This window comes from Bufo gargarizans, chromosome 3 (assembly GCF_014858855.1).
Source record: "Bufo gargarizans isolate SCDJY-AF-19 chromosome 3, ASM1485885v1, whole genome shotgun sequence".
NCBI classification, from domain to species: domain Eukaryota; kingdom Metazoa; phylum Chordata; class Amphibia; order Anura; family Bufonidae; genus Bufo; species Bufo gargarizans.
Genome location: NC_058082.1, coordinates 356,156,553 through 356,162,721, shown reverse-complemented (window position 1 = coordinate 356,162,721; position 6,169 = coordinate 356,156,553).

The following is a 6,169-nucleotide window of genomic DNA, read 5'->3' as shown; positions in this document are numbered from 1 at the left end:
ATTGTGATGGTCCCATGCGCCAAACAACGGACGGCGAATCACTGCTGTGTTTGATGTGTGCCTACTCTGTACTTAATATTATTTTACATTAGCGTGGCCTGCGAGCCTATACCTTGGTATCCTGTTACCTCCTGTTATACCTTGAAATTTACAATAAAAATATAAATAAAATAAAAAGAAATAAAATACATCAATTCCACTAACAATAGTGCCAATATCAATATTAAGGTCACAAACCACTTTGGGGTTGGTTTTATCGTCATTATTATCTAATATATAAAGCTGAGTGTATGTGTGTATGTCATCCAAAGGAATCTTCACCGTCGCATTTACAATCACGAAATTTGGCACATAGGTACATCACGTGTCCGGGAAAGTTTTAGACTGGGTCTCAGCTCTTTAGCACGTACCACTCCTGAGATATTCCCCCCCAAAAATGCAAATATGGCACATCACATGACCTACTTTAGCCAATAGAAGCCTGCAGGTCTTTCTCTTCATACCCCAACTGCCATACACATGGTCACATGTCCCTTATCAGCCAATAGAAGCTTGCAGGTGCTTAGTCTCCACATACACACAGTTTTATACCAGGTTTCTATAACAACCCAGCCATTTTTCTTCAGTTCTATAGGTCAGCTTTAACAGGGCAGGGCACTGTGGATGACACTGTTAAGGGAGTGGAGTGCTGTTAAGGTCACAGTTCAGGGGGCAGGTAGGGTGGCCATTCACTTAAAACCCCAGCCAAGGTCCCGGTTAGGCCACTCCCCTTTCATGCAGCAGCCTACAGGGATTGAAAAAAAATTAAGGCAAAAATCAACTTTTGGCAGCCGCAGGAGAGGGAGGGAGCTGTTCAAAAGGACATCCCTGTGTCTGTCCAGGCCATGCGTCGGACAGAGGACAGAGAAGTCTGAAAGTCGGACTGTCCGGCCTAAAACCGGACCTCTGGCTACCCTAGGGGCAGGCTGCTGTAGAGGCCACTGTTAAGGGGGTGGGGTGTTGTGGAAATCACTGTTAAGGAGATGGAGTACTGTGGAGGCCACTAATAAAGGGGTGGCCGCTGTGGTGGTCACTATTAAGGGGACGTGATACAGTGGAGGTCACTGTTAAAGGGGCAGAGAATGGTGGAGGTCACAGTTAAGGGGACGGTCTGCTATGAAGGTCAGTGTTAAGGGGTGGGGTGCTGTAAAGGTCACTGTTAAGGGGGTGGGGTGTTGTGGAAGTCACATTTTAACGGAACGGAGCTCTGTGGAAGTCACTGTTAAAGGTGTGGGTTATTGTGGATATCAATGTTAATGAGACGGGGTATTGTGAAGGTCACTAATAAAGGGGAGGGCACTGTGGATGTTACTGTTAAGGGGACAAGCTGTACTTACATCCGTAGCAGGCAGGAGGCTGGGCGGGCAGGTGGGCACTGGGAGCATAACTCACTACATCACGCGCCTGCTCTGCCCACTTCATGAATTAAGCAGGCGGCGCAGGCGTGTGATTTAGTGAGTTACGCTGCCAGTGCCCGTCTGCCGGCCCAGCCTCCTGCCTGCTATGGATGTAAGTACAGGCTGCTGGATTGAAGATATTCTATAGTTAAACATTACCTGCACTTAGATACGATTAGTACAGTGAGCGGGGCCTGGTGCAATAGAACACAATGACTGAACTGGGCCCCACTGCCATTACAAAACTACTGTATTGGGGGTCATTCACAATACACAGGGACACTGTTATGGGGGGGATCTGTGGATGACACATAGCATAATATGCTATTTATCTGTCATCCACAGATCCCCACCATAGCAGTGTCATGCCATCCACAGACGCCCCCATAACAGTGCCGTCCACAGACGCCCATAACAGTGTCAGCCACAGACCACCATAACAGTGTCATCCACAGATCCCCTCCATAACAGTGTTATCCACAGATCCCCCATAACAGTGCATCAGCCACAGATCACCCATATTAGTGTCATTCACAGGCTACCATTAGTTCAAAGCCCACCAAAAGCACCCCTTTTTTGTTCAAAAAATTGTTATGGGCCGGTGCATCTTAAAGGGCGAAAAATAAGGTATTTCCTGGCTGCTGAGAGCCTGCATAGTAGCGTAGAACACTGTGCATTGCAGAAACATGCATAGGGAGCCCGTTGTGTTAGTGACACAGTACTCTGAGTCAGTATGACACGCAGATAATGGGAGTTACTGTTAGAATCACTTCACTTATTTGGTCAGTTACGGCGCCAAAACTGACCAAATAACTCAAGTGTGAACTCAGCCTTAGAGGTCAGTGTTAGCGTCAAGTAGAAGCGCGCTCCTTTTACACTGTCATCAGCTGATTCCAAATTGATTTCCAAAGAACCTGTGCTGTTACATGCTGAAATAAGTAATGCCACCATGACTGAGTGGTGAGGTGGCAACAGTATGAGGAGTCAACACAGTGGCTCAGTCACAGAGTGGTAAGGTTGGGAATCGCATGAGGAATAGCATGAGTTGTCAACGAAGTCACAGAGTGGGGAGGGTGGGAATCGCATGAGGAATCATATGTGTCGTCAACACAGTGGCCCAGTCACAGAGTGGTGAGGATGGGAATCGCATGAGGAATCATATGTGTCGTCAACACAGTGGCCCAGTCACAGAGTGGTGAGAGTTGGAATCGCATGAGAAATCACGTCAACACAGTGGCCAACTCACAGAGTGGTGAGGGTTGAATCGCATGAGGAATTGCATAAGTCGTCAACACAGTGGCCCAGTCAAAGGGTGGTGAGGTGACAGCACATGAGGAGACCACAGAGTGGTGAGTTGGGAGCAGCACAACACAGTGGCACAGTCTCAGAGTGGTGAGGGTGGGAATAAAATGAGGAATCACATGAGTCGTCAACACAGTGGCCCACTCATAGAGTGGTGAGGGTGGAAATCGCATGAGGAATCGCATGAGTCCTCTACACAGTGGCCCAGTCAAAGGGTGGTGAGGTGGCAGCAGCATGAGGAGACCACAGAGTGGTGAGTTGGGAGCAGCATGAGAAGACCACAGAGTGGCCCATTGACACACTGGTGAGGTGGTAACAGCATGAGGAGACCACAGAGTGGCCCAGTGACAGAGTGGGGAGGTGGGGGGGCAATACCAGTACCAGCTGAAGATGGTGGGTGGCAGTAGAAGCACCTGGCAGCAGGTGTGTGGCATCAGGCGGGTGGCATCATCAGAATAGTAGCTGAAGCACCTAGCCAGAAGAAACAGGTCTCTTTTGACAAAGTTTGGGTGTTGCATCATGGATAATCTAGTCTGATGCATCAGGCACTGGTTTGTGGAAATCCTGGCTGATCCACGCCTGATTGATCTTCACAAAGGTCAGTTTCTCCACATTTTTACTGTATAGGCGAGTTCTCCTTGGAGTAACTATAGCCCCCGCCACACAAAACACCCGCTCTGATGCCACACTACTGTCATGCCACAATCTGCTGGTTCAGGTTCTGCTCTATATCTAGCTGCTGCTGGTGAGTAGGCGGTTGAAAAAACTGCTTATCAGCGACTCTAGACTTAAGTTGCTGCTGATGGAGCTGGTACTGCTCCTGCTTCCCCCCAGCAGCCATGGCAGTGGAACGTGAGTGCAGATGGTACCCCTGGTCAGACCTGCGTGAGGATGGGCAATGGCGCACAAAGGCAGTGCCCAACTGACTACATAGAATGTCTTGATAGTAGTTGATTGTCCTCCCTCTCAGTGGGAGTAGAAAAAGGCCCTGATTTTGCATTGGTAATCAAGGTCTAACATGTTGGAGAGCCAATAGTCATCCCTCTGCCGAATGGTGACAATTTGGCTGTCACTATGCAAGCAACTGTACATGCATCGGGCCATTTGCGCAAGTGACTTGGAGAGACTCCCTGCCTCCATCTCCACTGTATACTGCCACTGTGTTTTTGGGTCATCTTCCTCGTCTTCCTCTTTTCCCTGTAGCTCCTCCGGCTGCTCCTCCTCTTCCTCTCCTGTCACCTGTGTGGAAAAAACAGCAATTTCTCATTGCTTGTGCTCGAATGTCCTCCTCCTTCGCCTTCTTCTCCTCCTCTAGTTCAGACCCCACAGGACTCATGTGGCCGTGAGATGTAGTCGCCATGTCTTCTATCACCTAGCCAGCCAGATTTAGCAGCATCTGTTCCATGACATCAATCAGTGGAATGACATTGTTCATCCCGTAGTCCTGGAGACTGACAAATAAAGTGGCTTCCTCAAAGGGCCTGGGCAAACTGGAGGTGTCACGCATGAGCTGTCTTCCTGTATCATCAAGAAATCGTTTGTGGCCTTTCTCTATTCATATAGTCGGTCCAACATATGCAGTGTGGAAACGTTGCATATCAGCCGATTGTTGGGTAACGCCATTCTGCCTTTGAAGCTCAAGGAGGGTGTGCTTTGCAGTGTTAGAGTGGCTGAAGTTCATATACAATTTCTTGGCCATTTTCAGGATGTCTTACAGATGGGTGGAAGACTTCAGGAACATCTTTACAATCAGATTGAACATTGAGAGCGCATGGCTCAGACCTCCTTGACGCAGCGCCGACACCATTTCTTGATGAAGGACACTGAGCAGTTCCTCCCCTGTGTAACTCTGTTCGCCCAGGCAAACTTGGTGCATAACAGCGTGGCATCGCCGTGCCCTGCACATGTGGTATGCTGGAGGAGAATTCTGAATTATCCCTGCAGTGGAGGCTGAGGACACGGTGGAGGATGAGAAGGCAGAGGCTGGCATTGTCGCAGGACCACCGGTAGCAGCGTCACCTGATCAAGTTGCTGATGTGGTTGGGCAGTAACCACATTTACCCAGTGGGCCGTAAAGGACATATATTGTCCATGAATGTAGTTATAGCTCCACACGTCGGCGCTGCCGTGCACTTTGGCGGACACCGACAGGCTCAAGGATTGTCCCACTTTCTGTTCAACATAGGTTTGAAGGGCTGGTAGTGCCTTTTTGGCAAAAATGACTGCTTGGGACTTTCCACCTTGGCTCGGCACAAGCCATCAGTTCTCTGAAAGGTGCAGAGTCCACCACTTGGAAATGGATGGACTGCAGCAAAGGAAACTTGGCAAAGAGCACGCATACTGTTGTCTCTTGGCAATCGCTTCGGCGATTGCTGACAAAATGACTGTGAAGTAGAAGTATGAGGAGCAGGAGCATCAGACCAGTAGATGATGGGAAGGACAGACAGCTCCTTTCGGCTGAGAAGATGGATCCTTGACTTGTGAAAAAGGGATGCGTGCCACTGGGTGATGCAGCGGTTGCTGCGGCAGGCTGAACCTCTACATTAGCACCATGGTTCTACCAGGCCACTTTATGGTGATGCTGCGTGTGTTGATGCAGGGCCATGGTGCCAACAATGGCACCCTGACCACGCTTTAGCTTCTGATCACAGATTCGGCAAATGCCCATGTTTACCTCCTCCAGCAGTTTGATTTAAAAAAAAATGCATTTTCCACCCAACACTTCGCACTGACTGTCTGCTACTGCTGCCTCCGTGAACCCCTGCACTGCTACTTTCCGGGCAGGTATGCTCCTGCAAATCACGTGGTCTACCCCGGGCATGTTTGGCTCCCGACCTCCCACTGCTGCCACCCTGCTGACTCATGGCTACGCTACCACCTTGCTGGCTCAGCCACTGCCTCACTAGAAGGGGGAGAGGAGTACTATGGGGTCATCTACGAGCGGCACTTGGAGGGGTATTTTATACTTGAAAATTATGCGGGACACTGAGGGCATCTACTGGGGAACTATATATGGGGCATTTTATACTGGTACATTATGGGGGGCACTAGGAGGAAGGGGGGAGAGGAGCACTATGGGGGCATTTACTGGGGGCGCTATATAGGGGTATTTTATACTGGCACATTATGGGGGCACTATTAGGACATTAGCTCAACTGGGGGGAATTACAAGGGGATATTTTTTGCACTGTCACATTATAAGGAGAATTATTTCTACTGGGGGGCATTATGGTGGGCTTTATTACTCCCTCATGGTATGAGCCCCCTAGTAGCAGCACCAGCCTCTCCCTGCTCTGCTATCCCTCTGCCCCTTCTCCAAATCTTTATTATGAAATCTTTCTCATTAGGATAAAACACAACATCAGCTCCACCGAGCCCCCCAGCCAAGTGTTGAAGTGGTGTCCGAGATCCCCAAGGGCCAAGCCAAGTAA